Below are 25,017 nucleotides of genomic sequence, written 5' to 3' on the forward strand. Positions count from 1 at the left end.
TGTCATTTGTTATACATATAATGGAAGCTCAAGCTTCAGACAGGTTTATATTGCCTAGTTTCAGACAGCTTTTTCTAGTCTTGGGCTTTTTATGACGTCAGTGTGATTCTGGAGCCAACCCAGCACACGCTTATATTCACAGCATTAGTTGCCTATGGACAATTTTGGATCACTATTAAGGGTAACATCTCTTTAAACTGAGGGTTGAAGCCAGTTTGCATTTGTATATGCAAACTGCAAACTCCATGTCGTTGCCTCAGCCGGCTGACAGGTTTTAAAAGGTGCAGTCCTGCTGTGAGGTGAGAGTAAGTAATATTTTAACTGCCAGTAACACAAAGCTTCTGTATTAAAGTCCAAGAATAAGAAATGAAATAATAAATAATCATCACAGTTTTCCTTTAAAATATTATTTAGGTTGTTTCAGCCAGACAAAGTAACTAGTATTAGATGTCAGATTGTGCTGGTAGTATGTGAAATTAATGTTTTAGGTGACACAATATTTGGAAAAATAGAACCCAATACTATAACAACAAGCACTCAGTGGTCTGCAAAGTCAAGTTCATTTATTGCACATAGGAATAAGCAAGGCTTTTTTGATCTTCTCTGGGTGCCCAAGCTGCAAGTGTTCTCTGTTTCCAAGCTTTAAACACACACACGCAGCTTAAGCCTCTTTGGCAGCACCCAGCATGCTACGTCCACTCAATGCCGGCTCTGACACAAGGCTGAGCAGTGCCAAGCCACTTGGCCCTCAACAGGTGGTGTAAATCTGGGCATCCGTAGATAGCTGCGACCTCCACATTATCACCAACGGTAACTGCCAAATGACACCACCCTTCCCCCAATCGTGTCCTGACTCACACCAATAGTGAAAGGTCATGTATCATTGTCCTTGTTATGTCAGTAACACTTAAAACCTGCAGGAAACCAAACTGGCACACAGGTTTTCACACTTGATCCCGCCTCACATCTGGTGCTAACACAACTTTATAAACTGATACCTACATACTTTCCTTTCTTAATTTGCATTTAACATGCACTGGAACACACGGTGACATCAGAAAGAGAGAGACTTGGCCTCTACAGAGATAAATGATGGGTGTAATCAGTGGCTATTGTTAGCAGAATTATGTTGTCTAAGGAGATAGTTCTCTTGACAATAAGTATAATCTGAATCCGCAGTTTCAGCCCATCAGTGTAATAAGGTGCTTGCAAACGGATCCCTTTGGCAATAACCTCACATCCACCCACGGACAAAAGCACATGCTATACAGGGAGTGCAGAATTATTAGGCAAGTTGTATTTTTGAGGAATAATTTTATTATTGAACAACAACCATGTTCTCAATGAACCCAAAAAACTCATTAATATCAAAGCTGAATGTTTTTGGAAGTAGTTTTTAGTTTGTTTTTAGTTTTAGCTATTTTAGGGGGATATCTGTGTGTGCAGGTGACTATTACTGTGCATAATTATTAGGCAATTTCAATTATTTATTTTTACCAGTGACACCAATATAACATCTCCACATTCACAAATATACATTTCTGACATTCAAAAACAAAACAAAAACAAATCAGCGACCAATATAGCCACCTTTCTTTGCAAGGACACTCAAAAGCCTGCCATCCATGGATTCTGTCAGTGTTTTGATCTGTTCACCATCAACATTGCGTGCAGCAGCAACCACAGCCTCCCAGACACTGTTCAGAGAGGTGTACTGTTTTCCCTCCTTGTAAATCTCACATTGGATGATGGACCACAGGTTCTCAATGGGGTTCAGATCAGGTGAACAAGGTGGCCATTAGTTTTTCTTCTTTTATTCCCTTTCTTGCCAGCCACGCTGTGGAGTACTTGGACGCGTGTGATGGAGCATTGTCCTGCATGAAAATCATGTTTTTCTTGAAGGATGCAGACTTCTTCCTGTACCACTGCTTGAAGAAGGTGTCTTCCAGAAACTGGTGTCTTCCAGAAACTGGTGTCTTCCAGAAACTGGCAGTAGGACTGGGAGTTGAGCTTGACTCCATCCTCAACCCGAAAAGGCCCCACAAGCTCATCTTTGATGATACCAGCCCAAACCAGTACTCCACCTCCACCTTGCTGGCGTCTGAGTCGGACTGGAGCTCTCTGCCCTTTACCAATCCAGCCACGGGCCCATCCATCTGGCCCATCAAGACTCACTCTCATTTCATCAGTCCATAAAACCTTAGAAAAATCAGTCTTGAGATATTTCTTGGCCCAGTCTTGACGTTTCAGCTTGTGTGTCTTGTTCAGTGGTGGTCGTCTTTCAGCCTTTCTTACCTTGGCCATATCTCTGAGTATTGCACACCTTGTGCTTTTGGGCACTCCAGTGATGTTGCAGCTCTGAAATATGGCCAAACTGGTGGCAAGTGGCATCTTGGCAGCTGCACGCTTGACTTTTCTCAGTTCATGGGCAGTTATTTTGCGCCTTGGTTTTTCCACACGCTTCTTGTGACCCTGTTGACTATTTTGAATGAAACGCTTGATTGTTCGATGATCACGCTTCAGAAGCTTTGCAATTTTGAGACTGCTGCATCCCTCTGCAAGATATCTCACTATTTTTGACTTTTCTGAGCCTGTCAAGTCCTTCTTTTGACCCATTTTGCCAAAGGAAAGGACGTTGCCTAATAATTACGCACACCTGATATAGGGTGTTGATGTCATTAGACCACACCCCTTCTCATTACAGAGATGCACATCACCTAATATGCTTAATTGGTAGTAGGCTTTCGAGCCTATACAGCTTGGAGTGAGACAACATGCATGAAGAGGATGATGTGGACAAAATACTCACTTGCCTAATAATTCTGCACTCCCTGTAGATGGTGAGAAACTCAGAGTTTTTTAACTCAGTGTCTACGTTGTTGTCTTTGTTTTTCTGTCTCAATGTTTTCCTCAAATCAGATTTGTCTCATTTAATGTAGCGAGCATTAATCACACAGACAGATGATTGTATATTTGTTTTTTAATCTAGAATTAGTGAACATACAATTAGCTCCAGAAAAATTTAGACAGAAATAACTTTTTTCAAATTTTGGTTCAGTACATTACCGATTTCAAGCCCTTCATTTCAATCATTTCAATCAGTGAAATTTATGCTTAATTGGGTTGTAATCAGGTGAATGACTTGGACATTTATAAATACATTCTTTACATACTTTTCTTAGCTTTAATAAACTCCTGGGTTGCTTTGGCTGTATGTTTTTGGTCATTGTCCATCTGTATAGTGAAACGCCGCCCAATCAATTTGACTGCATTTAGCTGGATTTGAGCAGACAGTATGTCTCTGAAAACCTCAGACTTTATTCAGCTCCTTCTGTCCTGTGTCACATCAGTAAACACTAGTGTCCAAGCCATCACACTGCCTCTGCCATCATTCTGGTAGATGTAGATCTTGGTTTCATCTGTCCAAAGAATGTTTTTTCAGGCTTTTTTTAAACATATTTTTTAGTCCAATCTAGCCTTTTTGTTCTTGAGGCTTATGAGTGTCTTGCACCTTGCAGTGAACCCTCTGTATTTCCTTTAATGCTCTTTATGGTAGACTTGGTTATCAATATGCCTACCTCCTGGAGAGTGTTGTTCACTTGGTTGGCTGCTGTGAAGGGGTTTCTCATCACCATGGAAATGATTCTGTGATCATCCACCACGTTGTCTTCCGTGGACATCTAGGTCTGCCTTCACCACTACTTTCTTTCTTTCTCAGGATGTACCAAAGTGTCGATTTTGCCACTTCTAATATTGTAGCTGTAATTCCAATCAAAGTTCTTGGAAAGTGTGCACCATTCAGCAGGCTGTATTATTTGTCAGATAATTCCATTAAATGTCTCTAAGGTTACACACATGGTTGAGAGATTCAACTCAAGAGTTCAAGTCATCAGAAGTAAGGTGAAACAGACACCTACTGCCTACAGCTGCTTCTACTGGTACGTCTGTCAGCCCCATACCAGATTTTTAGCCTGCTAGGTCAGAGGTGGCATTTATAAAGTGCCATGTGAGCACAGTGTCACCAGAGTGTAGCAGCAGCTGGAGCTGTCTGACTGAAGTGGCTTGCAGCTCTGCTTTTAGGCATCCATCTCTAGCCCTCTCAGTTTTCCTCTTTCTCTCCACACTACTTGACAATTCCCCCGCCCACCCCCAAATCAATTCTAAATCCAATTAGTCATTGCATTAGACTGTGAGGAAAAGCACCACTGTGCACTGTAGCCTGACAAGTGTTTGGCTTCAGCTGCTGTTTGTTTTCCATGTGAGAGCTATTGATCAGAGGGTATGAGGGCACTGGGCGAGTGGTTTGGGTGGAAGGTGGAGAACCTGGTAGAGATAAGTGTTATTGTAAAGGAAAATGTGAAACACTTGTCTGTTTCTGAATTGGAAAGGGAGGACATAAAAGGTGTGGTGTGCAGGGGAAAAGTTCTGCTGGTGTGGGAGGGGGAAGATCAGATGAAAGTGTGACTGAGGCCAACATCTGGCAACAGCTGGGGGCGGGGGTGAGAGCGGGAGATAAAGAGCGAGGGGTGGCATGAAGGACGGATTTTTGCAGGGTTGAAAACAGAGACAGATTAAGGGAAGGAGAGTGGCACAGGGTGAGCGTTATTGCCTGAGGTTGAACGCGTCAAAACAAAAATGATGATGCCGGGCAAGGCCGGCAGGCTACCTGGGTATCTGGCAGCTTCCTCAGCCAGGGGTTCCCACTCTGAGGTGCCAACATGAAAAGGAGAGAAGGGGATGGATAGAGAGTGGATGGCGAGAGGCAGGCAGGGAGAGGGAAGGCTGATTTTAAAGGAGGATAAACAAAGAGGACAGATCAAAGGGCCGAGCAGACTCACAGTTTCACCCAAATCGTCGTGAAATCCCTCATGATGCTTTGGAGGCTCTCAGAGCCGAGCAAAGCCGAAACAGGAGTTTTGAGCATTACACCACAAAACACTTACAGCATGCTGCTCTGGGCAACAGCCCAGAAGGGATAATAATACAATGACACAATATGATGGTATTTATGGTTCGAGCCCCGACTTGGACAGTCTCGGTCGTTGTGTCCTTGGGCAAGACACTTCACCCGTTGCCTACTGGTGGTGGTCAGAGGGCCCGGTGGCGCCAGTGTCCGGCAGCCTCGCCTCTGTCAGTGCGCCCCAGGGTGGCTGTGGCTACAATGTAGCTTGCCATCACCAGTGTGTGAATGTATGCGTGAATGGGTGGATGACTGGATATGTAAAGCGCTTTGGGGTCCTTAGGGACTAGTAAAGCGCTATATAAATACAGGCCATTTACCATTTTAATACTCCAAGGGAAATTAAATTCAAGCCACACAACACGGGGGTGCACATCCATAAACGACTGCAGTGGAGGATATAGTGACCAATTAACATCCACAATTAAATGAGCAGAGCATATCACATCTATTGTTATCTGTGGAGAGTTTATCCATACATGCATATACTTATTTTGAACTGGGTCTCCAAAGAGAGATGGCATGTTTGCATATCAGATATCCAAAGGAATCCTTACACAAGAAATGCAGTGAGCAAAAACAATAAGCTGCTGCTTTATTTTATTACTCTTTTTTTGAGGTGAAGATATGAGATTTGAGAGTCTAGATATTGTCAAAAGTAACCTCTTCTATTTTTTTCCCCATATTGTCTCAGCCCACCCTTCATGTTTGTGCCGTGATTTCACTTGCAATTCCAATATTTCATCTAATATTTCCAAGGCAGAGAGCAGTGTTGCTGAATTATTTAGGGGTACCTGAAATCTGGAAAGGTTTCACACACACACATACAGTACTAGCAACTTCCAAAATATAGACTATGCTGTCGATTTATGGCTCTGGGTGTTGATTTCTTGCTATTGAGGAGTTCAAGAATGGCCATTCTTGAACTCTGACCTAGGATGGAGAGAGGATGGAGAGAGGTAGATCAATCAGGAGAACTGACCCCCACACAGGCGCAAGTTCACAGTTACCTATAAATCAGGTCGACACAGACGGTGCTGTTGGTCAGTTACTAGGGTGAGCATTGTCATGGATATGTGACATTTCTATAATGCGTCCTGCGGGGATTTAATTTGTAGCTCCTCAGTGCGCTGTCAGCAGCTTGTGCGTGCATTGTTGGATGTGCTCACAGGCAGCTGGAGCTTTTGTACGCTGGCCTTTATGCACCATTTGTGTGAATCAGCTCTCCCCACATATGTTTCCATCATCTCAATTCTGAGCCCATTCTGCTCCGCCCTGACTGGACCAATATCCATTCTTCTATGAGTCATCACCATCAGAGGTGTAGGTGGTATTGGGACCATTGTATTTTTAAAAAGTGAGGACTGATGGAAAGATACGAGCAAGAAAAGAAGACCAGGAATTGTGAAAAGAAAGAAAGAGCAGTACTACAGCGCCAATCTGCGGCTTTAATCAAATGTTAACATAACAAATGTTCTTCCTAATAAAGAATTAAGCGTTTGTACATTATGCACTCTGTATATGCATTAGCAATGCGGACAGGCAGACAAAGAGTTCAATCAACATGCGTTGGCCTGATTACTTCCCTTCAATCAAATAGTATTCACTGAGATCACCAAGCACTGCCATGATGGAGGTCACGTGGAAAGGAAATTGAGACTGCACACCAAGGAGGATTAGGACAAGAAAAGATCTCCACAGGTGTGAAAGTAGTAGGCCTACACTTAGCTGCTCATGGCTGTGTGAACTGAAATAACTGGAAAAGTTTGGACTTTAAATTTCTGTTATTATTCATATTTTCTATTTGACTTTTAGTTTGTACTTTTAGCAGGTATTTCCTGGTTTGTTTCCTTATGTTTCTCGGTTTTTGTTATCTAGTTTCTGTTGATGGCTAAAGTTTGTTTGTATTCGCTTGCTTGTTTCAGTTATACTGCCTTTCCCGTGTCCCATCGTCTTACCGTCAAGTCTCAGTTTTTGTGCTAGGTGTCCCCATCTTTTGTTGCTTCCTGTTTTGTTTTGGCAGCTTCATTCTCTTGTGTGTTTTTTCTAGTTTGTTTTCCAGTTGTGTTTTTACCCTGGTGTTTCCCATATCAGTGATTACCTCCTGTGTCTGTTTAAAGCCTGAGTTTACTTTCTTTTTCACATCATACTGTTGTCTGCCTATGCATTGCCCTTTATCTTGGCTTGATTTTTTTATCTTCTCTGGATTTCTTCAACCTCAATAAAGTCTCGCTTTTCGTTTAACTTAAGCCTTGGCAGAAGAGCAGTGGAAGCTACAAGCTAAGAGTAAATGGCTAATAGCATGGCTGTAGTTTTGGAGGCAGAGCGGGTCTCCAGTCTGCATGCCAAGTATCATTCGCTAAGATATTCACCACAATGCATCCATCCATCCACACAAGTTGCATAAAAAGCACTTTGAGTGATCAGTTAGAGTAGAAAAGCACTTTATAAGAACCAATCTATTTACCAAACATAAATCTACATCATGAATAGGGATGGGTATCGTTTAGGTTTTATCCGATACCGGTGCCAAATCGGTACTTTTGAAACGGTGCCGGTGCTCAAACGGTGCTCAAACCGGTGCTTAAAGAATGGAGAACACAAAATTGGTGCAAAAACCTCTCATGCTCAGCTGTTTTTTGTAAAAAGATAACAATGTTAGCCTTTTCTGCAGCTGTGGGGCATATATGGTATCACTCTTGGCTGGAAGCAGTGCTTAAACAATGGAAAAAACACAAACTTTGTCCAAAAACCTCTCATGTTTAACTGTTTCCCACTTTTTCTTTGGTCATTTTAGCCTTTTTGGCCAGGGTGAAGGGAGTATCTGCCGCATGTAGCTATGATGATGTTTGCTAGTTCACCTTACGTGCATTAATGTAATAACGTGGTTAGCCTACTCAACGTAAATTACACACGAACAACATTAAGCTACTCACGCAGAGAAGAACGGCTGCTGCTGCATCATCATCCTCATCATTTCTGCTACACTGGCAGGGCTAGGGGCCAGGACTCTCCTCTTCATGTTTTTGGGGGATGTTGCATAACAGGCAACCCACCCGCAGTAGATGCGCTCGGTGTGAGGTCTCGCAGCAAGCTATCAAATACGGCACATTTCTGGGCTTTAAAAAAAAAGGCTATGCGTCGCCAGGTGTTTCATCGGATTTGAGGTGTTACCTCCTTTGACAGTATCACAGTATCAGCTTAAAGCACTTGTTGCAGGCTGCTGAGTTTGCATATTTTGCTGTGAAGTACAGCCAGACTTTTGACCGCTTCGCCTTGTGCATTTTTAATCTGTAGCTCTGCTCTAAAAGAACGTATGTACCTGGACCCGCCTACTATCCTCGGAAACGTAAAATGATTGGCTAGAAGTGTATCACAGCTCAGGAAAAAAAGCACTGAAATAAAGCACCGAAATGTGCGCTGCTTTTCGGTCTGGTTACTACCGTTTATGTCAGAACCGGTACATCATGGCACCGGACACCGGTATCAATCCCTAATCATGAATCATGTGATAAAATTGTCCACATATTTTAAGCATGTTTTGGTTTCTGTCACTTGCACAGCTGTTTTGTCATGTTATTGTCTTTAAAAAAAAAAACACCTTCACGTGTTTTTTGGTCTCTATGTTTCATTCAGCTTCCATTGTGTTTTGTGCACTCTTGCTACATTTTTCTATTTGCTCGTGTTTTCTTAAATTGGAGTGCATTAGACCTCTCAGGGCCACCATATAATAGAAGCGTAATAGATATAACAGAGCAGCACTCACCTTTTAGCAAAGTAAGAGAGCAGCACATTTCAAAATCTGGTGTCTATTTTCAGAAATCAAGACCTAGTTACTTCAAAAAAGAATCTACAGACCTTATTTTGAGCAGTTTGATCAGGCAACTATTTTCTTTTGACCAAAATCCCAACAGCTAGCTAACATTACGGATATGCTAAGGGTAATAGCATCAATGTTACTATCCTGTCACAGCTACCAACCTCTTGTAGATTTTTGTTTGTTTGTGCTCTTCTCACTGGGCTGTACTTGGCACATGTTGTCTTTAGGATTTGTGATGTTTCGATGATCTTTTGTGAGGCTTCAGTTCAGCAGCACCCAAATGAAAATATGTTGACAGGTCTTCGCTTGTCTGCAATCTTCTTTCAACGGTGATCAAATAGTCTGATGAATCAGATTAACAGGTATTTCAGGGTATTAGAAACTTAATAAATTATAAGCAAGTATCATTTTCCTCAGCTGTGTCATTAATTATTGAACATGAATTCTTTTGTTATCGCAAGTGGGCTCAAGTTGCAGACATTTCTAATCATGAGGTTTGGAGAAAGGCTCAACGGTGCACAGTCTAAAATCTTAGCAGGCAGTAGAAACTATATATAAAATGCATCTACTGATTTCTGTCTAGTTCTCATTTTGAGTCATCTTTAAAAAAAAAAAAAAAAAGGAAAGGAAAGAAACATCCTAACTCTGTGGGTAAAAAAAAAAGGCTCTCCCAATCTGGATCTACAGTACGACCACACTGCATTAGCACTCTGGCTGATACCTTACTATTGACTCACACCAGTGCGGTGTGTGTGTGTGCGCGCGCATGCTAAGCCTCTTTCAAGGCATCTGATCAGCTCTCCAGAGCTGAGCTGATGCCTACCTCGATCAATACCTGGCCTCCAATACCATCCTTCATATATTCAGCAATGTCTGAGGCATGGCCCTTTCTTTCTCTTTGTACTTTCACCCTTTATCCTCCATCCTGTAAAACAGCTTAATTTCATAAAAGGAGCCGAGCATCATGATAACCTGTATTATCAGCCGACTCACCAGGTATTCATTGGGAGGCTCTCACTTTGCTTTTATTTCTTTTATTTTTCTCACTCTTCTGTCTCCCTATGTATTATTTTACTTCTGTCTCCCTCGCCTCTTCCATTCTCTCCCGCTTCGTCTCTGTACCTACCTATTACTGATGAGTCGATTTCACGAGTCATTGATGCGGAGAGGGTACAGTAGAATATGGTGCGAGTGTGAATAACAATAGCTGTCTATGCCCCATAAGAGAAACAATAATTACATGGACTGGCACGGGGATCGCATGCCTCATAAGAGCACAAATGGTCATTTCAGCTGAAAAGTGTCCCTGTTGTTGGGGGAGATTTTAGCTAATTATGTTAGGAAATGGGCATAGATGTGTTTTATTAGCATTTTTGTAGTGCAATCAATGATTTGTCTGAATACTTCTATCTCAAGTTGTGGTGTTTTCTCCCCCTTTTTCCAGTTTCTGTGCGTAGCTACAGAAATGAGTGAAACCCTCAGATAGTCATAACAAAAAAGAGCACATTCACATTAATTATATTCTTGATTCTCCAGCAAAATCAAATCAGAGCATCTTTATAATACCCCACTGGCTTCGTTTCCCTCATTTGTGCTGCATAAATCAATATTTGGGTCTGTAATTGAAGTGGGAGAAATGTAAGTACATGTGGCAGGAAGAGAAGCAGTTTAACAGTGTATGTGGCAGAACACATCTCTGCTCCGTTCAAGGCTTACTGGTGAATTGAAATGAGCATTGGGATCAGTTTGGCTACTGTCTGTTGCTATAGAAATGTAAATCAATTAATCTTGCGGCACAACAACATAAATCATCTGCACAGCATAAGAAGAAATTGCTAACAAACTTATGGTTTGTCTTAAGACAACAGTAAAGATTTACCTAGAATTCCATTTCGGTGTTCCAGATTATGCTCTGAAAGGAATCTGTGCAGCAGATTAATTCAACAGGCAAAAATTCAAAAACAGCATTCAAAGCATTTTTTAGCAGGTATCAGAGATACAATTAGGCTACTGGCTCATTGTGGAATTGCACTTTAAAAGGTTTTCCAGTTCCGACGAAGGCCTTTGTGACAGTGTGTACACACTGTCCGCTTTTTGTTTGTCTGCTTTAGCTATTTGGGCTGCAAAGTGGGGCTATTACACATCCATTGTCCAGGTAGAAAGGCTGTCAAAAAGGATGCTTGTAGAACCCTTTCCCTGTCCTTTTTCTTATTTCCCCCCCCCAAATGTTTTCTCTCTCGTCCACGGCTCGATGGCGCAGCACCGAGAGGAAGGTCGGAGATGTTGCGGGACTGATGGCTCCCGTCCTTTGTGTTCAGCAAATAATCTTAATTTTGGTTTCTTTTTTCCAGCAGCTTCAAATATCCAAATAGCAGTGAAAGCAACAGATGCATTCTTGCCTGCTGGCGCTCATGTAAACATTTGTTCACATGATGCTGAGGGTGAATGGAGATTGAGTGCGGTGCCTTTTCACCGGGGACTCACTCTGCCAGTCTCTGTTTTTATCTCAAAGCTCCACTCTCCTCATCCCTGCTGTGCTACTTGAAGCCTGTGTACAATCTGCTTCTCTTTTGCTTCCTTTCCAACATTTTCCATCTGTCCCTCAGGTTAGTTATTCTTTTTTGTGTGTGGGGGGGGCATTTGAATTTGCCTCAATTTTCTTCTTTAAATATTTGACATTTTTTGGCACACTTTGGACCTCCTGTTGCAACTGATCATCATCTCACCTTTGTCCATATGATCCCCTGTTAGTGTGTGTGTGCTTTGGATCTGGGTGTCACAGGAAATTTTTCTGGTGACATTTAAAGAGGCTTGTGTGTTATTACTGGCTGATTGTCATGCATTTCTATCCACGGCCCGGGAGCACACATTCAACACACATAGAGCTAAAAGTTTTGCAGATATGCATGCTAAATCCCTGAGGAATCTGCATTGTTCTTTTTCTTTTTCTTTTATCTCATTATTTGCCCAACGAGATATCAGAAGCTTGAAATATATTGATTTTGCAGCCTTCTTCCTTACTTTCTCACTTACACACGCACCACTTTGCCACGAGCTGAGTAGTCTATACTTAAGTCAACATATAGAGTGAAGTTTAACCAAGCACGACTCCCCTAGGCCTCCGCCCGTGCGCATTGAATTAACAGCAAGCTCGAGAGACCTGGGAAAACACAGCGCACATACAGAACAAGGGGCAGAAGAGAGGGACACGGAACTGCTCATTTTATTCCTCATCTATAAATCCACCGCCGCAGACTCATGTGAACACTGAACTTTCCGTGAATCATCCAATTCTCATTCATTAAGAGACTCAAGATTGCCAAAGACTGTAACTATCCTCTGCTGAAAGACCACAAAGATGGAATGACGCTCTCCCGTCGCTGTTATTTCCCCCCCACGCTAACTGTAATCTTCGCTGCAAGCTGATTTTTAATAGGCTGATGGCAGACAAATAATTGTTTTGAGGGGAGCTGAGCTCAGACCTAATTCAATCTTCTCGCCACCCAAATCCCCACCCAAACACGCTAATGCACATTAATGAGATTTCATAACTCTTAATGGGAGACAATGTGTCTGTGCAGGTTTTATCCTGTGTGCGTTAGCCTATGTTTTTGACGAATGTGAGCGTATGTGTTGTCTGTTTGGTCTAAATCTGTTTTCATTAGCTGTTGCATGAGCTCAAGTATGCTTATCCATCTGCTGCAGGGGATACATATGCAGCAAACAGCATGCATGCATAGAGTACACACCCTATGGGTGTTATTTAGCAAACTAGGCAAACATTAGAATGCCTTAAGGACCAATATTTTTTGTTTTAACTTCAGCTCATCTCAGCCCATGGAAATATCTGTCGAATATGTTCTTTTCTATTGAATTGTATGGAAAAGGTCCAAAATACGTTAAAGGACTAAAAACATGAATAAGGGTGTATTTGCAGAAAACGCTCAACACAGGATTTTGTGTCAGTCCCTTAATTTAATGGAGACATTACTATGGAATTGCTCATTGTATACAGATTTTGTCAAACTGTAGCATCCACTAACAGGACCAGTATTTTTTTTCACAACTATAAATTCGCCACGGTGCTCTGTAGTGTGAGCGTGACTTCTTGGGTTTGTTATTCGCAATATGCTGAACTGGTTCTTATGTAGCACTTTTCTACTCTATCGAGCAATCAAAGTGCTTCACACAACATGTCTCATTCACACAAGCACTGTTCTCTACATCTAAGTGCTTTCCTATGATGATGCATCAAGAGCAACTCAGGGTTCAGTGTCTTACCCAAGGATACTTTGGCATGAAGACTGGAACGGCTAGCGATTAAACCACCAGCCTTCTAATTAGGAGCTCAGTGGTGGTTAAGACTGTTGCCCTATATCGTGCCCTTATATCGTCAAACCCTAAACAGGGTTAAACAGAAGATAAGGGATGGAAAATCTGCGATGTAGTTGTACCTAGCTACAAGCTAAATGCTAACTGTATAACACTTGGTAGCTAAACCAACATAGTATATAATATGCAAATAGTATAGTAACTTATCTGTAGTAACTTATCAGATGTAATGAAACCACAAAACCACACAGAGTTTGTTTTGATGTCTTTTTCAAAATCTCAGGTTGTTATTTGGTATGTGCTTAACACTATTTTTTTATGCCTATTTATAAATCATTCAGTACAAAAAGACTTGCAGTTGAAGAGCACTCCACACACTGTGGCAAATTTAGCTAATCTAGAGATAATTTGGATACTATGCATTACAAGCTAGTGACAATCTCCAAGCTTCACAGTCTTTACAAAGACTGTTTATGAAACAATAACCTGTCATGATATATAGTGGAAATAAATGTAAACTTTAACTTAAAGACAGGTTTAGGTCTGTTATTGCTTACGTCCACAGCTGCTGTTTCTTTTTCCTCTTTATTTTTGTGTTGAAGAGTTACCATCTGGCTACTCATCTCTTGATGTAGGCACCTCAGGTTTTATTTCATGGATAAAAAGGGCAGTTGGCACAGTTCCCAAACTGTTACATGGACCTCAACACATCAAACAGTTCACCCTTCCCCGGCTGTCTCAGCATGCTGCTACGTTGTATCTCCATGGTTCTTCCACAATAAATTAATCGGACACCCTGACTGCAATGTGTGATGTCACTGTAATATCCACCAAACCAAATTAAAAAATGAATATAATAATAATTCAACACTATCCAAGCAGTGATCTAGGTTACTTTATATCATGTTCACAGGAATTGCTATTATTGTATACTAGTCATCATTAGGTATTGGGTAAATGGACTGATGGACTACTTATATAGCGCTTTTCTACTCCCCCAGAGAACTCAAAGCGCTGTATAACATGCCACGTTTTCAGTGCTTCCTAGCTAACATTCACACACATAACACATCCATCATACTTAAATGGATGCATCAGAGAGGAACTTGGGTTTCCCATGAATACTGGAGAACCAGGGAACGAACCACTAACCTTCCCATCACTAGATGACCTTCTTTGCCTCCTGTGCTACAGCCACCTTATCAGGTAGATGTAAATATCCAATAAATGTTTTTGTAACTTTTGTTGTGTGGCCCATGTCATTGTTCATGTTTAGATTAGTTTCATGATCAATAGGTTGCAGCTTTTTTTTGTAATTAATGTGGCCGTAAAAATAAAAGTAGTTTTTGTTCAGCAGGAATCTGAAACTCGAATGATAAATCCAACTAAAATGGCGTTATTTTCCTTTGGCCAGTTCTGTTCACTGTTCATTGTTACAGTTTTACTCATTCTGGGCACCGATGAAAGGATGTGGCCTTGGGTGCGTTTACTGACAGCTGAGGGAGAATTCTCCGAGAATGTCTGAATTCTCTCACATCAACCATCGTATTAAGCAAAAGAGAAAGAAGCATATACCACACACACACACACAACGTCCCATGTTCTGATGTTCGGTCTCCTTTTGGTCTATGTCCAAATTCGTCTGTGCATCAAACCTTACCTTACCCGCCTCTCTGATGGTCTACCTTAGTGCGGCTGCAGCCTTGTTTTTTCAAGATTAAGCCCAGATCTAACCCATAACAGTGGCACTGATGCTTAGCCAGCTAGCGCTTGTTGCCCATTGCTACAGGGCTAATCTCACATATGCTACACAGGACACGGACACGAATTACACACCATACCAAATCACTGTTGGTCTAACTGAGCCATTAAGATAAGATAAGATAAGATAAGATAAGATAAGATAAGATAAGATAAGATAAGATAAGATAAGATAAGATAGAACTTTATTAATCCCTCGGGTGGGTTCCTCTGGGAAATTCGATTTCCAAAAAAGCACAGCACCGACAGAAGTTACAGAGTTATACACACACATATATATATAAATACAGAGACAATATAAATAAAATATACGAAGGGGATAAATAGAATAAATAGGAATAAAAATAAAAATACAAGTGAATTGCACATTTCAAGTATTGAGTCTATTGCACTGTTGACTATTTACAAAAGTATTGCACAAAAGGTATTGCACAGTGAGGTGAAGAGGCACTACAGCTTAGTTGTTCCCTCCTTTGTCCTCCTGTTTCCCCTCCCTCTCCCCTCCAGAGAGGAGTTAAACAGTCTGATGGCGTGTGGGACAAAGGAGTTTTTAAGTCTGTTAGTTATTGTCTTTGGGAGAAGCAACCTGTCACTGAACAGACTCTTCTGGTTGTTAATGGCCGTGTGCAGAGGATGCCTGGCATTGTCCATAATGTCCATCAGTTTCTTTAATGTCCTTTTCTCTGCCACTGTCACCAGAGTGTCCAGCTTCATGCCGACCACAGAGCTAGCCCTCCTGATCAGTTTCTCCAGCCTGGATGAGTCCTTCTTTGCTGTGCTGCTCCCCCAGCACACCACAGCATAGAAAAGTACTCCAGCAACCACCGACTGGTAAAACATTAGGCTGTGCTGATAGCGAAAGCATAAACCAGACTCACCTCAGAACCATTAAACGGGGTGCACATGTGTGTGTGTGTGTGTGTGTGTATCTGGAACATAGGTAATGCTCTTCTGACTCCTTTGCTGAGTCCATAGCTTCATCATCATTAGGCTGCTGCAGTGATAAGACAAAGTGATAGAAGGAAGAAGGCACAAAGACAGACAGAGAAAGAGGCAGAGAAAAGGGTTTTGCAGTAGAGGTATCGGGGGATTACTTTCACAACTGCCAGCTACCTATTAGAATTTCTTACCAGGTCTAAACACACACACACACACACACACACACACACACACACACACACACACACACACACACTCCTTTTTAAAATAACACTTTATCAAAAGCCATGTTAATGGTTATTCTCCAAAAAATTGATTTTTTTTGTTATATACTCAAATATTGTTTGATTTGTTATCATCATCATCAAAGGGGGAAAAAACAACTCATTTTGGGGCTTAGAGATGGCAAATAAGACTCAAAACCCAAAGATGCTTTTTTTCCATTCTTTATGCTGTTCCAAAGGTTTCTCCTTTAATGCTCCTTTTTTTAATCTTCTTGCATTGCCCTTATCTGATCTGCCTTCATTAACAGCGGAGCATCGTTAGGGTTCCTCGAAACGTTAATCTCGTTAAGAACAATCAAAGAAGCCTGAATCTGAGGCAGCCTCCACGCAACGAACAGAGAACAATGGTGCAGTTGTCTCTCTTTGAACTCTTTTCATCTCTTTTTGTAAGTTTCATTTCTTTTCATTTGCTTTATATTTTACATTTCAGACATTTAGCTAATGGTTTTCTTCAGAGCATCACACTGGATGAGCCAGAAAGCTGGGGATCAGTGTCCTGCTAATCTTGTCCTGCTCTAATCTTTAACTCTGTTGCTGGTACCGTAAATGCTGAAACATTTGGGTGCATGACATCTTGGAAGCTAAGAGGGGAAAAAAGGTGTGTTGTGAAAGATTTTCTGTACCTTTATTAGCAATTCATCATGGTTACTTTTAGGCTTGATTCTGACCTCCACACTGCTTACATTCTAATAGTCCTCGTGTGTGATCTTTTACCCCTTCTCTTCTGCCCTTCTTCTTTTATCTTTGCAGAAACAGGCACTGACATCATGCTGATGTTTAGACATTCCATCATAAGCTGATTGGTTATGGCGCTTGACAGTGATTGGATTTTAATTGATTAGTTACAACCTAATTGACTGATTGGCGCCAGTTTAATGAAAATCAGAACAGTTGAAGTCAACTTCGACTCAGCCTTCATGTGTACCACTAGAAGAGACATCCCCATGGCAGCAAGTTGAATAAGATGCCTGTTACTCTAACAAGCAACATCTTTGAGCCCCTTTCTCAAGGATGCTTGAATTAGATGAGGTCTGTTTGATCTAGGTTTCCCCTAAAAGTTTCCTACCACTTGGACAAGCTTGGACACTCTTGGAAACCTCCAGACGTAAAGATATAGATTCCAACCAGAAGATGTTTTACAGAAACTTGTCATAGGTTTTAAGGTGAAATGTTTAATGCAATTTCTATGATTTTTACCTGATTTAGCATTAAAAAGAGCAAATCCCATATTACTCCAGGAGTGCTCTCTTACCTTTTCAGTTCAACATTACTTATCAACTTTCATATCTACCTCCCAGTAATTAATGCTACTTTTCTAATACTGAACAAATTTTTTTACCCATTACTTTTTCTCATTGAGATATCTGTGATAGAAAGCTCAGTGAGTTCTTCTCCTTCTGGGACGTATATATAACAAGTAGCTAAACTGCTAATTGCTGTTGCAACCGTGGTTAAATTGTGTGCTATAGCAGCCTGAGATGAATTTCCTGTGTTGAGCATGTCTTGTCAAAACGAAAGTTCATGTGCCAGTCACACCACAAATGCAAGAGTCCCATGTCATAGGGCCAGTCTCCGCAAAGCAGGCTTTATTACTGGGTAACTGCAGGATCATGACTTAGGGTAACATGCATCTGCTAATGAGGGGTTTTCCATTAAATTGTAACACATCACTAGGGCCTGCCATAAGCATCTCAGTGAGTTCTGGCTTCTGCCATTTCATTGGTTGTGTCAAAACAAAAAAAGCCCCCGTGTGATCTAAACAACTTAGTGAAAAAGTGAAAATTCCCTTCAGTCAGAACAGGAACACTGGCTTCACTAAGGAGGAAAATAATTTAGGCTGCTGTGGTTTAGTGAATAACAAAACATCATTACCAAAATGGGTGAAGGTTCATCACAACCTTCAACTCCCTCTGCATAGAGGTCCTATATAAAACCTGCATCAGTGTGATCCACTTGTCAGTTTACCCTGCATTTTACCCTCACTTGATAGAGCCATGGGCTCAGACTCAATTCTGCCTTAGTGCAGAAGGTAATTGTCTACTGAAACCAACAAGGTCACATCATCTGCAAAAAGTACAAACTTAAACCAGAGCTCGGAAATTAAAATTTTCGATTACTTCTAGCCAAGGATACAGAAACAGCTCTCACTCTGGTAATATAGGGACCGGTCTGTCAAAGGCTTAGGAGACATTGGCACCAAAAACTGTTTCCTCATTTATCATCTATGGGTTTCAAAGGTGTATTCATGCATCATACATCATGACTGTGACAGAAGGGTTGTACAGGAATGTATGTACACGTGTGTAACCTGCTCCTGGAGTTGGACATGTAGAAAGAGTGGGCCATATTTTTCTTAGTTTAAAGCCTAATCAATCAGTTTGTTCCCTTTTCTTCCTGTGGTCTCCATGGTGATCAGAATGGGCCTTATGCATCGTCCTCCATGTGAGGTTTCCATAACGATAACATGGAAGCACTTGCTACATTGCTGACAGCAGTGTGACTGGTCTGTAATTAATTTTCACTTTTACCCTTTTTTTCACACAAAGAATCATGGCAAAATGACTTAGACACACAATAACAGTGTGTCTGTAATGAAGGACTGTTTGTCTGGAGCATTGCCAAAGCTGAACACGAAAAATGATTTGGACTTTCCCTCTTTCACCCCTTTATTTTTGTGTTCTTCTGATGAATTGGGCTTTGGTTCTGTGCATCAGTGGGAAAGCGCTGGATGTTTAGCCTGGAAAATAAATGGTTTTTTTGTGTCTGGGTGAACAACAGGAAAGTTATTAGAGCAGCATAGAAATCATCACTGCCGTTTTGTGTTGCATGCATTTTGGTTGTATTCTCATCAGGTTCACATTCGTGAGAGATCAAAGTTTCCAAATTACTGAAATCTGTCGCTGCGGGTTGAGGATTTGGTCCTTAAACCCTCAGTGCTGTGTATTCTACAGTCTGTCTGATAAATAAAGATCTGATCTCTTGGCAGTCATTAAAGTGATCACTATGTGTGAGCGCTGGGGATGTGGGGAGGGAAAGAGCATTGGTCTCTGTGTAGCACAGCAGGAAACCTTCAGCAAAGGGCACAGGCTGCTCACAGCATGCACACTGGTCTGCTTCAGTGTGTGTGTCTGTGAGTCTATGATCTTTGCTCAACAGAGGTTGTGTACAGACCTCACAGTAAACCCCGTGTTGGCAAGAAACACTGAGGAGGCAAACTCAGGGTTGCAGTTCAAACAGAAAGCTTAATCTTTTTCAAGATGTCGACCATGTTCACAATGATGCTGATATATATTTTTTTCTTCACTTTCACCCTGCATCCACACTAAGCTATAGTATTTTAGACTCTGAGAAACAGAGCTTTAAGACAATGTTTCCTGACAGAATTTATCCTCTAAAATGAATCCATTTCAAAATGCTCAAAATCTAGCCTAAAGCGTTATGAAGGGGAAAAATGGTGGGAGACTTCCAATCTTTTACATACAAATCCAACATACTGCCAAAGCATTAAGAAAGAACATTGCAACTTATCAGACTTCTGGAAGTTTGGTTTTTAAGCTTAAACATCCTGGCCTGAGTGAAAATGACATTTTTAAGCATATCTGCAAAAGAACATTATTATGTGAATAGCTGATCAGAATTTTACTGTACCTATATTGTGGCCCTGATTGCAATTGCCTGTCCTACGGTCCTTTGAAGCCAGTAGGATGCTTAAAATCAGGCTAAGATTTTTTTTTCCTGTGGAGGAAACACTATACTTGTCTGTAGTAGAGGTGCTAATTTCAGACATGTTATGAACAGGATGCCAAATAGGTGAAAGACAGAAAAAATGCACATTTGCAGGAAGGAGGAAATTAGTTGTTTTTATTGTTTCTTGTATGAAAGATTTCTGTAGAAGTGAGTCAGTAACACATCATTGTAGCTTCCTGAGCAATGCTCAAGTATCCGTTTCATAGATCAAACAGCAGTGTCTGTTTACTAAAAACGGTATATTAGTGTATTACATTTTGTTTGACTCAGAAAAGTTCAAGATACTGGAATTAGTTAAATTGCAGCAGTAAAGCAAGCAATCACAACGTGAGTCAGAGTTGGAGGCAGCAGAATGGAGCCAAAATCATTACTCAGACGCTGTTCTTAATTCATTGTAGTAATAACGAAACTGTTTATTGTTTACTGACTGTAAGTATACCTAATTGTTCTTTGGAAATGTGTTGTTATTAGATGACTATTGATTTTCATGACAGGAAATGCAGCGTATCAAACATTCATTCAGTTGAATTGCTCCCATACTATCCAATAGTTTTGTTGCCTAAAGGTCCACTCACACATGCCTAGAGACCAGCTGCTGACCGCCTGGCAACCACCATTTTTCCAGTAGGGAAAGATAATATTTCCTGACCGGTTGTGAATGGTTGCTGGAGGTTGCAGGCAGATGCTGTTAAGCTGATTGATAAAGCTCCAACCACACTGGCCTAGAACCCCGGTAACCACCCATCACTACAGATAAAAGTAAATTTTGGTTCAATTCACTTTTATTTATACAGCGCCAAATCACAACAACAGTCGCCTCAAGGCGCTTTATATTGTAAGGTAGACCCCACAATAATACATACAGAGGAAAATCCAACATTCATATGACCCCCTATGAGCAAGCACTTTGGAAACAGTGGGAAGGAAAAACTCCCTTTTAACAGGAGGAAACCTCCAGCAGATCCAGGCTCAGGGAGGGGCGGCCATCTGGGGTGGGAGGGGGAAGACAGGACAAAAGACATGCTGTGGAATTTCTTGACTGGTTGGTGATTGGGTTGCTGGATTGGTGTTGCTAGGTGAAACTGGTTGCAAGAGGTATATGGTCCTGCACCGAAAACCTGCTGGTGATTGCTTTGTTGCTGAAGACACCAGCTTGACAGCAAACACTCACCAACTGCTCACTAAGCTTGATTGCAATACAAACTAGAAATGGAGAGCGTTCACCTTAAAAGTCAAAGTTGAGCCTTTTGAAACACGTTGGCGGTAAGGTGCAACTTTTACTTTGAAGGTGAGTGGTTGTTTTCAGTTTGCATCACTTGTTCAAGTTTCACTGCAGCTCAGTGATGAGTTACTGAGTATTTGCAGACAAACAGGCGTCTTTGGTGACCGCAGCATCTACTAACAACCAAAGCAATCTCAAGGTTTTAGGTGCAGCAGCCTCTTTATGACCGAGTTCACCGTTTGACAGACCTCTACCGAAAAGGAAACACACATATTTGGCTGTGTGGTTGAGTGGTGTGATTGTGGTGTAAGCTTAAAGGACGTGATCGAATTCTCATTTCATTCCAACACCTAATCTGGTGCGGCACCTCTCCGTGCAGTTAAATACAGTTACACTATGTTCATCTACCTCGAATTTTTCCTGGCTAGCTCCTTTTCTTTCCCCCAAGAGAAGATTTGTGTCTCCTCTATGAGGTACAACTTGACCTTAACCTTCCCTCATTCTTTCCCACACTGCCTCCACCATTTTCCATTTGATGTAAATGCAAATGATTCATCATCCTCCACTGATACAGTATCAGCAGTCCATGACGGGTGGGAAAAAAGTGATTTTATGGAGTAGTTCTCCTTTCCAACAAGTCTAGTACCTCACAGGGACTCTTTTACATAGAACTAGAGTATAATGTAGTGTACCTATGGAGTCCCGAAATGTGTCATTGTCTTGCTAGTTAAGGCTCAAAACGAAAATCCATGTGGATTTTTCAAATACCGAAATAGCAATTGTCATTCCTATCATTTCTCAGTTTTTCCATCTCGTCCCTCTGTTCTCGCTCCCTTCTCCTCTCGTCTTCCAATGTGGGCAGCAGGCATTCAGCCTCTTATCAGTAGAATCAGCCAAGCACAGCCACTTTGGAGCCACAGATAGGCAGGAATTGGCTGACAGTGTGGAACTGCTTCTGAAAAAGAGAGAGAGATATTAAAGATGAGGAGGGGCAAGAAAGGGTGGGGGGTGTTGGGGTGTTGGGGGTAAGGAAAAATGACTAATCATAAGGAAAAGAAAACAATCTGAGGTGTTGATTTTCTTCATAGAAAAATTCCTGGAGATAAGGACTTTTTCTTCCAATCACAACATCCAGTGCAGTCTCTTTTGCACAGCATACACTATCTCCCATGCCATCTTCAAAAACTGGCAAGCTTGCGTTTATGTTTGACTTTCGGAAATCCTTGCAGCTCCAGAACTCAGCAACTTTTTTCCTTCACAGTTTAATTCAAATACTACACATTTTGTCAAGTCCCCCTACATATAAAATATGTGTTAGCCCATTTGAAAGTGAGATCAGACTGCAGCTAATCGGCCTGGAAGCTGATCGTCTCCACCTGTCATGCCTCATCTCCTCTAAGGTAAACACAGTGATGTTTGAAAAGGCGGCTTGCTAGGTGTGAGCAACTAAAATTGTAATTACAGCGAGACAGGTGTCAACAAAATAGAACAGGCTATGCAGACAAAGAGAAGCTTCCTGTCATGTGACGCCACTGAAACTGCTTTTTTTGTTTGAGTATCATGAGGGATTAAAATCATAGGTTTGATTAAAGCATGAAACCTTCAAGGATGGTACAGCCCAGGCAGCCAAGAAGGGTCCAGTTGCACCAAAGAGTGATTGCTCTGATTTTACAAAAACATCACTCCCAAAGGCTAAAACTGATAAATAAATAATACAAATTGATGTGAGAAAAAGAAAACTTTGTACAGTTATGTGTTGTTCTTTGTGAATATGGTTGAATCCTATAAATGTTGGTGCCTTTGAGGGAAATAAATATTAACAGCAAACTGTTGTACACTTTTACAGTGTTTATAGATCTATATGGTTTTTCTTTATTCAAGACAAAACTCAGAAAACTATAAAGGGTTAAGATAAAATTATGAATTTGGAGTATTTTGTGTTTAGACTCTGAAAATTGTGGCTGTATACACAGTATAAAGAATGAGAAACCTGAAGGCTAGGCTGTCCCATGTTACAGCCTCGCACTTCCGGCCTTCTCTGTCTTCGAAGTACCCGGCCCATGTAAACCTCCGAAGGAGGACCGGGACTATGTCCCTATGAATTGGGACATAGCTACAGAATGAAGGTGAGTTGACAGGGAGACACAAATATCTAACACAGGAAGCTAGACACTAGAGGATGGAGAACACAGAGGGAAGATAAGACACATTAGACACGAAAGGAACCTAAATCAACCTAAACAAGGAACAGAGAACTAAGAAAACTCAGAAACGTATGGAAATCATACTCAGGAACTAGCACACTATCTTAAACCTCACTCCAGAAATACCTACCAATTCAAGGCAAGCACAAACTGCTGGTCACTACCTCGGGATCATCGCCTGAATAACATGAACGAAGGTTACACTACTTAAACGTAAAACCACAAATTGTACCTCTATCTAGGCTCCACACAAACTGTTTCCTTTAACCAGTGATTAACTGTTATTCCGGCCACATGGGGAAATGCTTGGAGTGCAGTGTGGATATTGCTGGGGGCGATGCCTGCGGAATATAAAGCGGAGGACAATATGGACACTCTGTCTGTAACAGGCAGTGAGTGAACGCCATGTGATGCTTTAAAAAGCTGGGGGAGAAATTTAGGAGGGGGGGAGTGGTGATAGTGGTGGAGTAATCTGTCCATTTTAATGCATCTCATTATTAGGGAAAAAGAGGCCCTGTGACATAGAGAGGGGTAGAAGAGGAATAAAAGGAGAAGGGGAGGAGATGAGGGGAAGATGTTGGAGTGTAATCAGACTATTAAGCTAGTCTTTCATCCACTTTTAGGGGTCTGCATATGCACACAGAGCAACTTACATGGTCGTGTATGGGCTCACGGTATCAGATGCATTAGGCATACTTCTCTGTTTGTCTTTCGTTCTTCTGGGTTGCAGTTTCATGGCTGCAGATCTATAGCATGCTGGCATTTAGGTGACCTTGAAACTCACCTGGCTGTTCATTTGGCATTTATGTGTGTTGCCCACCTGCTTCGCCACAAGCTGCAAGAGATGACACAATAAAATGTTTCATGTATTTAAATAAGGCAGTGATGGTTGTTGTTCTTTTTTGATATTCATTTAGGTTTTTTTTTAATTTAACATTTTTTCTCTGTAATGTGAAGCAGTTGCTGTAACTGGTCACACTGAGAATCCACAGTGCAAACGCTACAAGTCTACACTGCAGACTGTAATTGGCCAGACTGCATGGTTTTGTCCCAAGGGCTAAAATGCAGAAATGCTAAATAATACATTTGCAGAAGTAAATTTCTTGATATTATTCCAAAAGTTGGAGGAGGCCTGAAAAACTAGTGAAAAACAGCAAATAGAGAATGAGGACACTTTCTGTTTCACCTCTAGCTTTACATTATTTAACACCTGTCCATAAATTTCCAGCAGCACCTTGTGTCTGTGATAATCCATAGTTAGAAGCGCTGCAACCACTGCGCGTCTTTTGTCAAACACACCTCATTTGTGTTGAACCCTAAAGTATTTCACTAGTAGTATACAGTAAAAGACTGCCATGCTAGCATACCAGCACACAGACTTAGAAGTAACAAATAGTCAGTACTTTCTATTATACTAGCTACACGACACTTAATCAGAAATCATAAATGCGAACATAGGATATAATTTGGATGTGTCACACAGTTAAAGTTTTTATTTACCACTTAAATCTATCTAATCAAATTTTAGCAGTCAAAACAAAGGGGTGGGTCATTACCGCCAAAGGTACTGAGGTGTGAATCTTAAAGGTGGGCAGATCAACTCAAATAAAGTATTGATACCAGTGCTTGTATTGGTATTGGATGGATACTAGCATGACTGGACTTGTACTTTTATTCTACCCTCTAAAGTTCAGGATGTAGCCCACTGAATTGTGGTAAATAAATGATCTTTATGGAAATTGGAAACA

General features: G+C 41.3%; 1 protein-coding gene and 1 long non-coding RNA gene across 2 annotated transcripts in view; one reads left to right on the forward strand and one right to left on the reverse strand.

Annotated features, from left to right (window-relative positions):
- LOC309687253 (calsyntenin-2-like) overlaps window positions 1-25,017 on the forward strand; it is a 341,001-nt gene that overhangs the window by 60,049 nt on the left and 255,935 nt on the right. The window lies entirely within an intron of this gene.
- LOC309687259 overlaps window positions 23,946-25,017 on the reverse strand; it is a 52,697-nt gene continuing 51,625 nt past the window's right edge. Inside the window, exon 3 of the long non-coding RNA XR_014270676.1 lies at window positions 23,946-24,104. This is a non-coding gene — a long non-coding RNA (uncharacterized lncRNA). The remainder of the gene's footprint in view (window positions 24,105-25,017) is intronic.

This window comes from Aulonocara stuartgranti (assembly GCF_965226115.1).
Source record: "Aulonocara stuartgranti genome assembly, chromosome: 14".
NCBI classification, from domain to species: domain Eukaryota; kingdom Metazoa; phylum Chordata; class Actinopteri; order Cichliformes; family Cichlidae; genus Aulonocara; species Aulonocara stuartgranti.